The sequence below is a fragment of the Suncus etruscus genome, chromosome 17 (assembly GCF_024139225.1).
Source record: "Suncus etruscus isolate mSunEtr1 chromosome 17, mSunEtr1.pri.cur, whole genome shotgun sequence".
NCBI classification, from domain to species: Eukaryota; Metazoa; Chordata; class Mammalia; order Eulipotyphla; family Soricidae; genus Suncus; species Suncus etruscus.
This window is the reverse complement of record NC_064864.1, coordinates 75,996,432-76,006,074: the sequence shown is the minus strand read 5'-3', so window position 1 is coordinate 76,006,074 and position 9,643 is coordinate 75,996,432. Positions and strand designations below refer to the sequence as shown.

Sequence of the window (9,643 nt, the reverse complement as noted above, 5' to 3'; positions counted from 1 at the left end):
AGCTAATCACATACAAACAAATGATAGTGGAGGGTGCCGTTTCCTCTCACTGCCATTTCGAGTGATTGGGACATTTGAGCAGGTCTTAAATGTATGCGATATTCGAAATTTTATGGCTGTGACAATCAGGTATCTCGAACTCTGGAAGGCTCTGCTCCTGCTATTTCTTAGGTGCTTTGGATAATCACGAACCCAATTAGTTCTTGTCTTTGTCTTCTGATTTGGACCTAGAAGTCACTTCATTCACAAGACGGGGCTGTTGCTTAGCCCAGGGTGCGGATTTGGAAGAGGCTTGTTTTTATATGTGTAAGGAATGTTCCTCTGTATTGGTCAACATGAAGAAAATACTTTTGACCTCACAGGTTTAATAAAAAATGAGATGAATCTGGACATTGTTTTTAACTGGCCAGAAATTCCTTAACTCTGTGCATTTGGTTAACATTTTAAATTAAAATCAGATACAAAAATGGAAAGTGAATAAGGAACAGTCTTATCTAATTTTATTCATTTTCTCCAAGTTTAGAATCTTTCTTACAATCTAGACTCTGTCTCTTTTCTTTTTTCTCTGTTCCTGCCTCTTTCTTATCTGTTATTTATCGTCTTCCCTCTCGCCCTTTCTTGTCATCAGTCTGTTCCTTTCTTCACACTTTTATTCATTCCCCTGTCCTCTCTCTACCAGTTCAACTTTCATTTATTTTTCCTTCTTTTCCAAAAGTATTGGGAGTTAAGTTCCTTTTATCTCATTTACTGTGCATTCAAAAGGACCTTTTTTCACACCCATGGACAATTATGATGCATTGTAAACATTCACACTTTACTAATGATCTTCTGGGGTGCTGATTTCACCCAGAATCTGGGCTGTTGCCTTTGTCTGCTTTAATGTAGGTCCCTTCTTGGTCTTGGCCTCTCTTAACCTTGATCACCTTAAAGGACATAAGAAAACATGAACCTCCTTCTGTTTTTTGTTTTCATGATTTCAGAGAGGAAAACAGACACAAACGTTACCTTCCCTCTCTGTCAATAAATACTTAGAAGAATTTTATAGACATCTTAGCCTTCATGTCATTCCAAGTTCTCAACTCTAGCCTCTTTCCTCAGCATCTATATTTTGCTCTGTTCCAGGACAGGTAATATGAAGTCTCCACTTGTTTGGTCTCCATTGTTTTGCTCCTGTGATGGGTCAATGGAGCCCAGGGTCCTAAATCATATGGTGTTTCAATATGACGAGACTCTGTCTCAGGGTCTTTGCTCAAACTGGATGCTAACTTAGGGAAACATTTTTAGGAGCCGTGAAAAGAACAGCTGAGTGTCCAGTTCATCCAGTAGCTTCTCTCCAGCACAAAGCACAGCTGTGCAAACTAGGTTGAAAGTTTGAGGAGCTGATAAAGAAGTCTCAGACAAAGAGGTTCTGCTCTACATTGCGACCTGGGGGGGGGGGTAGTGTCAGTCTGAGTCCAGCCACTTAACAGTGGACTGTCAAGACTAGAACCTCAGCCCCCCTAACTATCTTCCACTTGCAGCTTGATGGGGCTTAGATCTGCAGACACTGATCCTCACATTATCTTTGTGTGTGTGTGTGTGTGTGTGTGTGTGTGTGTGTTTGGGGGGCACATCCAGCAGTTACTCCTGGCTCTGTGCTCAGAATTGCTCCTGGCTCAGGACCATATGGGATGCTGGGCATTGAACCTTCCTCCTGGGTCAGCCGTATGCAAGGCAAATGCTCTACCACTGTGCTACCACTCAGGCCCCAATCCTCACATTATCAAGTTACACAAGATCCCCCCCCACCTTTGACCTCTCTTAGACAAATATACATATCGAATATGTACACATATAGAACAGACTCATCAAATTAAATGTTATTCAGCCTTGAACATATGTGCTTATTTATTTTGTTTTGGGTCCAAAGCTGGCAATGTTCTGTGTTACTTCTGCCTTTGTGCTTGAGGGTCCCTCCTGGTACTGCTTAGAGAACCTTAGGTGGAGCAGGGATCCAACGCTGTGAGGACAGGCAGGACACATGGTGTAATCTCTGTATTGTCTCTGGTCCCACTTGGCAGTTTTGAGCGTTTGTCTGGAGGACATTATCCTGTGTGGCAGAGAATGAACAGCAAAGCCACAGGGGCGTGGGAATTCCTGGAGATGTAGAGGCACCCAGTGGGCAGCCGGCTTCATCTTGGAGAGGAGACACGTAGAGTGCTGCTCTGTGGACAAGGATCTGTTCATTCTGCAAGAAGGTAAAAATCTCAGCTGTGTACTACATGCCAACTTGTCTAGTACAAGGCTTAGTGCTATGTACCAATACAATGGTGGAGGTCTGTATACATGGTGCAGGGACTGAGGTGCATGTTTGCATACACTGGACCAGGGTTTGACCTCCAGTCTCCCTGGATCCCAAGCATCATGGGGTGCCACTTTGGAAGCTGCCGTGCATTGCTGAGCCTGGCCCTAATGGACCTCTGCACCTCCAGTGCAGTGCCACTACATAAATGGGCCTGAGCACTCAGTCTTGAGTAGGTTGGCTGAGTGTCTCTAGGAGAAGCATTCAGGCCATCTGGACACTTGGGAGGTACTCACACGTGTATGCACATACACAAGCACTAGAACACATCCACACACATGCACACATTCACACACATGCTTACATACATGCACATACATACACCCATACACTTACGTATACTTGCACATGGGTTACTTACATATACTTACATTACTTATACATGGGTTGTTACATGCATACACACATACACATTCATGCTGATACACACATTCATACACATGTACATATATACACATATTTACATACATGCATATACACAGATGCACACATATACACAAATTCACACTTGCACATGCTCTAATGCAAATACACATACACATATGTGAATAAACTGTTACACATGTACACATGTGCACATTCAGATAATACATTCACATACATACACAATACACCCTTACACATAGACACACATACACATTCACACATATGCACACACAAACACACACTATCAGTCAAGAAAGCAGATTTTATGTTCTGTGTTATTGAAGGAACCAACAAATGAGTGATTCAGTTTGAATTTCCAGCTAGTTGGAAAGTTGCTGGCTTGAAGCAAATGAGATTTGCTGGAAACAAGGGGAGAATGGAATATGATGTGCACCCCACTGTTTTGAATCAAACCTTCCTTCCTAAAGCAGAAACCATTCTAAATTGACTCACACTATGTTGACTTCTTGGTTTGGGAAAATGTCCTGGTAATGAATTACTATACTGCTAGACAGTATAATAGGTAATAGGACATTAAAACAATATACTTAATCAAAAGGACACATTAACACACATCTACATGCTCACCATGCATAGAGCTTTTTTGAGAAAATCATTTTTTTACATACTGGGCCATTGGTAGACACTGACCCCAATATTGGCACAACAGTCATGCCGTTGAGAAACATAAGAAGTTAAAAATTACAAATGTTTATTCTGGAAAATAGTAAATTAAAAAAAAACCACTTTCATTTGGAAATCCCCAAAATGGATCCACAGCTCAACAGAACCAGAGTTGAATTAACATGAGACTAATATCCTCAAATCATTTCAGGTCCTTCGCTATCCCCAATGTGAGAGCCAAAAAAAGCAAACAAACAAGGCTCCGAATTTTAAGTGGACCCTATAGGATAAAACCAAGGGCTGAGTAATGAAAGAATCTTCTTTTAAAGCACAGAATAATCACCCCCAAAGAAAGGAAAGGATGATGGAATCAAGGGGGTTCGTGAGATAGTAGTAGAGTATAAGCACTTGCTGTGATATTTTTGATATCTGGTGCCATCTATGGTCCCTGAGCATTGCTGGGAGTCACTCCTGAGCACAGAAGCAGGAGTAAACTGTGAGCACCACTAGGTGTGGAGCCCCTCAAACACACAAAAATTGATGGTAGAATTAATGATGAAAATAATAAAAGCGCTTTCTATGGGAGCCAGCCCAGAGACACCAAGGATCTCTCCAGGACCCACACCTGGTAAGATGTCCCCACCCAATTAGTGTGGGGCCGATTCCTGCCGTGTGATTGGGCACCCAGAGACATTATAAAGGACAGCTGCCCTGCTCTCTGCCTTCTTTCTGCGGGAGACAGACCAGAGACACCAAGGATCATAATCTCTCTAGGACCCACACCCGAGGAGCCTTCGCTCTGTGCCACGCTTATCTTTTAACCCCTAAACCCCACTTCTCCACATTGTAAAAAGCAATCTACAAACTTAACAATGGGGAAATTTTGCAGTACAACCCCATGTTTAAAGAATCAAGATGGCTGCTCTGATAATCCGAAAAGTACCAAACAGTTAAGTATCCTCTCAGATAAGATATTTAGAGTAGAATTATGGAAGATGTTCAGGGAGTTCAAAAAAGCATCGATAGACTTGAATGGAACACAAATAAGCATCAAGAGGATTTGAAGATTGAAATTAGAAATTTTCATACTGAAATAACAGGTCTGAAAAACTCGGCCCATGAATTGCAAACCTCAATAGAAAACCTCTCCACTGGAGTAACAGCAGCTGCAGACAGGGTCAGTGAGCCAGAGGATGAAATGCAGAACAACTCCATACAACAGAAGAGATTGGAAGAGAACTTTAAAGCAAATGATCAGACAATGTCTAAACTACTCAAAGCATGTGAACCGATGAAAATAGAAGTCTTTGAGAAAGTCAACAGAAACAACATAGGAATTAATGAAGTCCCAGAAAACCAGAACAAGAATAATAAGAGGAGTTGGAGAAAGAGTGAGAACAGGAAGAGGAGAAAAATTTTAAGAAGAATAAGGTGAAGAAGAATAAGAAAATAAGGCAAAGAAGAGTAAGAATAAGGTGAAGAGGAGTAAAGAGATTATTGTGAAAAATAGTAAGAAGAAGAGGGGGAAGATGAAAAGGATTCATCCTTTTCTTCTGAAAAAGAAGAGGAGGAAGGAGAGTAAGAAAGGGGCAAAGAATAGTAAGAAAAGAAGAAAAAAAGAGGAAGAAGAATAAAAGGAGGAAGAAGAATAGGAGTAAGAAGAAAAAGAAGAGGAAGAAGAGGAGAAAGGGGAAGAAGGAAAAGAAGAGAAGAAAAAAGACAAGAGGAAGAAGGGAAAGAAGAAGAGGAAGAAGGGAAAGAAGAAGAGGAAGAAGAGGAGGAAGAAAAGAAAGAAGAGGAGGAGGAAGAAGAATAAGAGAACAAAGAGGAGAAAGAGGAAGAAGAGTCTACAACCATACCACCCTGAATGTGCCCGATCTCAGAAAGAGGAAGAAGAAAAAGAGGAAAAATAAAGAAGAAAATGGATTAAAGATTTATTTTAATTTTCTTTCTTATAATACTGTCTTTGTTTAAACACCGTGATTATAACATATTTGTAGTTGGGTTTCAGTTAAAAAATTAAAAAAAAAACTTAAAAATAAATAAATAAAAATTAAATTTAAAACAAACAAAAAAAGAAAATAATAAAAGCATGAGCCAGAAGAGAAATCAGTACTTTGTGTCTTAGCCACAAGTTCCATATCCTATGATGCTGCCAGGAAGAAAGACACAGATGAGGCACTACCAGTCCAGAGATGAGAGAGATTTTTATGGTCACACCCACCTCCCCCAGGATGGACAGCGCAAGATATTGCTTGAAATAAAGAGGTGACTGCATCATGACCAATATCTTTTTAGAAAAGGGCATAATAGTGCTATAAAATATAATACACCCATTCTAGATACACACATTCTAGCTACTCACAGTACTATGTGACATGCTGTATTCATAGCATATATACAAAAGCTATCAGATACACCTACAATTGAGAATTTGGAATGGACGTTCCAAAGTTACAATTGAGGATTTCCACTCTCTTGAGCGTGCCACTTCACTGAAGAGGTGAAGGAAGACACATTTAGGAACTAGGGTTCCAAGTCTGGGTAAGACTAGCAAATAGAATTCCATTTTCATTTCTGTAATTAACTCTAACTTGTCAAAATATATTATTGTTTTTAATACACTGCTAGATACTATCTGCAATTATCTTTCAGGATGTTAGCATCTCTGCTCATGAAGGCATCTGTGTGGCTTTCATTATCTCTGCTTTATTAACTTTGCTATCACAATGCTTCTATCTGGTTGAAATGATTGAGGAAAATGCTAGCTTGCCATCAACTCTCAAGAGGAGGTTCCTGGGTCTCTGAGATTTTCACAACCACCCTAAGTTCAAGTACCTGACCTGTTGACAGTTAATAACAACTTTTAAACACACAAATACCCAGGAAGAGTCTAAGGAAGAACTACGTTCCATGTTGTGACAGATTACTACCAGAAAATGTGTGTGCCTTTAGTAGATCATGAGCAGATACACACTATTTTTGGGCATCAAACCCAATATCTCTCATTTGTTGTTAAGCTCCATTTCCCATGCTGAGTTTGCCTTTCCTAAGGAATTAGCTCCTTCTGTCTTGTTCACTGTGACTCTTACCACACAGGCTTGCATTCTAGCCATTTCTATATGGACTGTCTCCTGAACTCTTTTCCTTCTCATCCAACCATACGCAGATTTTGTTTCTGATCACTAGCTCCCATCTGGAAGCCCAATTTAGAGTTCACATTTCTCCTTTTACTCCTATTTATTCTCTTCCTTGATGCTCCCATCAGTTTCTGCCTTTTTGACTTTCATCTATGTTCTTTTAGATTCTCATGGTCTCTCTACAGAGACCGAGAAGGGCACATAGGGGTGAGGTCTTTACTTGGAGTTGCCCATTGGGAGGCATTATGTCTGAGCTGCATCACAGTCTGACATCCAGGACAGTCCCACTGGCAGCTCTGAGCAGCAGGAGGCTTTGCCTTCCTTGGTTCTGCATCTAAGACAGACACACAATCTCACTCTGGGTACTGAAGCCCCAAAAGTGGAAACAAGATTTCCACTTTCTGATATAAAATGAGGTGGCCCATTGGGATGCGATTAATACAGGAATTACGTGCAGTTGCATCCACCAGGAAGCAGATAAAATGCATTTATAGATGCTTAGAAATGCAATTCTTAGGAGGTTATAATGGATCTTTGTGCAACTGGAGACTTAGGCTGAGAGACAGACATTTCTTGGTATTAATCTACCACTCCTTTACCTGCTTCATTCCTAATGGGCTCGTGTGTAAAAAAATTAGATAGAAAAGAATGTCTCCCTCCACCTCCCCCCAAAAAAACTTATGCCTAAGTATTTCCAGAGAAGCAGTAGGTTATACAATTTTGGGAACAAATGGTGTATCAGGGATCTCAAACTCGCGGCCCGTGGGCCACAAACGGCCCTCCGTACAACATTTTGTGGCTCTGCCCTAGAGGAATCTTTTTTTGTTTTGTTTTGTTTTAGTTGTTTGGGTCACACCCCCCAATGTTCAAGGCTTACTACTGACTTTGCACTCAAGGATCACCTCGACTTTGCCTCCTGCGGCCCCCAGGTAAATTGAGTTTGAGACCCCTGCCTTAGATTAAAGTGCAAAGAAATGAAGCATCTTCCAGATCACTAATGTTCCAGAAAGAAAATGCCCATACAATAGCAGAACAACCCTAGGCAATTTCCTTAAATGTTTGAAATGTCAACTTCCCAGCTAGACTTTGTTTTGACGTCCACAGTTGCACCGAGGGTAGAGTCTTCACTTTTCTAATGAGACTGAGAAGGGTGAGTCGTGACATTACTAGTTGTGGCATCACTAAGCTGTAGCATCACTGAGTTATGACATCACTGACCTGTGACATAACACCTTCCTCCCCAGAACTCGGCAGAATCCCACATCCCACTGACCTTTGACTGCACCCTAGACTGGTGCACACAGTGAGGATGGATTGAATTGTATATTGTGTATACAAGAATTCCTGAGTATCAGGGAGAATAAAGGCACCCCACACGCTTGCTTTCTTATCAAAGAGGAGGTCCATTGTTGAATCAGAAGCCTGCTGCTCTAGGACTTAATTTTTAATTTCTTTCTATTCTTTCTGCAGCATTCTACTTGATAATCATTAGGGGATTACAAAATGTTCACTCCAGATTTCCACTTCCTGATATGAAATGGGGTGGCCCATTGGGATGTGATTAATACAGCGATGAAAGTGGAGGCCCAGAGCCGAGTGGAAGATGCGGCCGGAATAAAACGCTCGTGCTGTTAGTGCCAGTGCCAAGCAAGCCAACGAATCTCCCTGCGTGCCTCTGCGCCTGATCCTGACTTCTATAAATAATGTGATAAATTGCAGATTTCACATGGTCCATTAGCACTTCTCCAGAGTTAAAAGCTCCAGCTCTCCATAACTTATGAATCTCTTCCTTTATAAAAAAAAAATAACACACAAACCATTCTGTATTCACATAAATCAATGCTGCCTCCATTGCTGGGGAGCCAGAAGAGGGAGCAGATGTGTGGAGAAGCAAAGGGATGTGACACCCTGCCTGGGGATGGTTGTGTGTGTAAGAAAAGAACCATTAAGAGACTCGGGACCATGGACTAAGGAGCAAGCCCAGGCAGATTGATACAAAAAGAAGGAAGAGGTGCCCAGGGGAAGGAATACTTGGAATGCCAATGAGGTCAAGAAGAACAGACTTGTCAGAGACAGGAGAGGGGTCCTGGGCTCTTGCTGACTGGGAGGATGTGAGATGAGAACCTGGGCCCTGAAATTTGATCTTTGGGCCCTTGTAACATTTGAGTCTGCTGGAGTGCTCACACTGGTGAGAGCTGTTGATTCCTTGGTGTTTGTCATTGTCCTTTTGTCTTCAATATGAATGTGGCAAGGGCTGAAGTTATCTAAGGGACATTCTAGAAAAAAAAATACACATTATTGGTGTCTCCCATCCCCATAGGCACATCAGGGCAAGTCTAGGAATATTCTTTGTGCTTCTTGGTGTGGACTAAGGATGTTTCATTCTAAAAATGGCAGCAGTAGTGGATATTTTTGAGTCATTTTCAATCCCTTTCTTTGTATGTATTTTTTATTTCTTTCAAGTTTTCTATTTTCAAAAAATTGAATATGTATGAGAGAGCCCCAGAGTAGACCCTGCATACCCTCTTAGACATTTGAGCTTCTTAAAGTTTCTTATTTAATAAAACAACGGAGGACCAGTGCAACACTGTTTCTGCCAGCTCTATCTTTAGGGCATAGAAATTGATTTTTCTCATCTTTCATCTTGTTGTAGAAAAAAAAATTAGAATGCTGGTTGGACCACAACCTAAGGCATACTAGAATACTGATAGAAAACAAGTGAAAATATGTTTCATGTGGAAGATCAGGTGATATTTGACCAGTTGTGATTGTAAATGTCTTCTTGGGTCTTGGGACCATGTTGCATATTTCACAAATTATTTTCTCTCCAAAGATCTCTATGCATCAAGCTCTAGCTAACTGTGCCAGTCATGTGTTAGCCTGCTATTGTAATTCTCTCTCTTAATATGTTTATCCTTTTTTTAAAAAATAATATTTTTATTTAAGCATCATGATTACAAACATGCTTGTAGTTGTTCATTCTTTTTAAAAAATATTTAAAGCACTGCGGTTTACATTATTCTAAGTTTAGTTTGAGACTTGCAATGGTTTTGCATTTTTAGAAGCAAGGACAAGTTTACTAAGGGAACCATAAAATATTTCCACTGTGTCA

The 9,643-nt window shown here is 40.7% G+C and overlaps 1 pseudogene; it reads right to left on the bottom strand.

Moving 5' to 3' along the window:
• Window positions 1-1,966: 1,966 nt before the first annotated feature.
• Window positions 1,967-9,643, bottom strand: part of LOC126033512 (outer mitochondrial transmembrane helix translocase-like) — a 50,836-nt pseudogene continuing 43,159 nt past the window's right edge.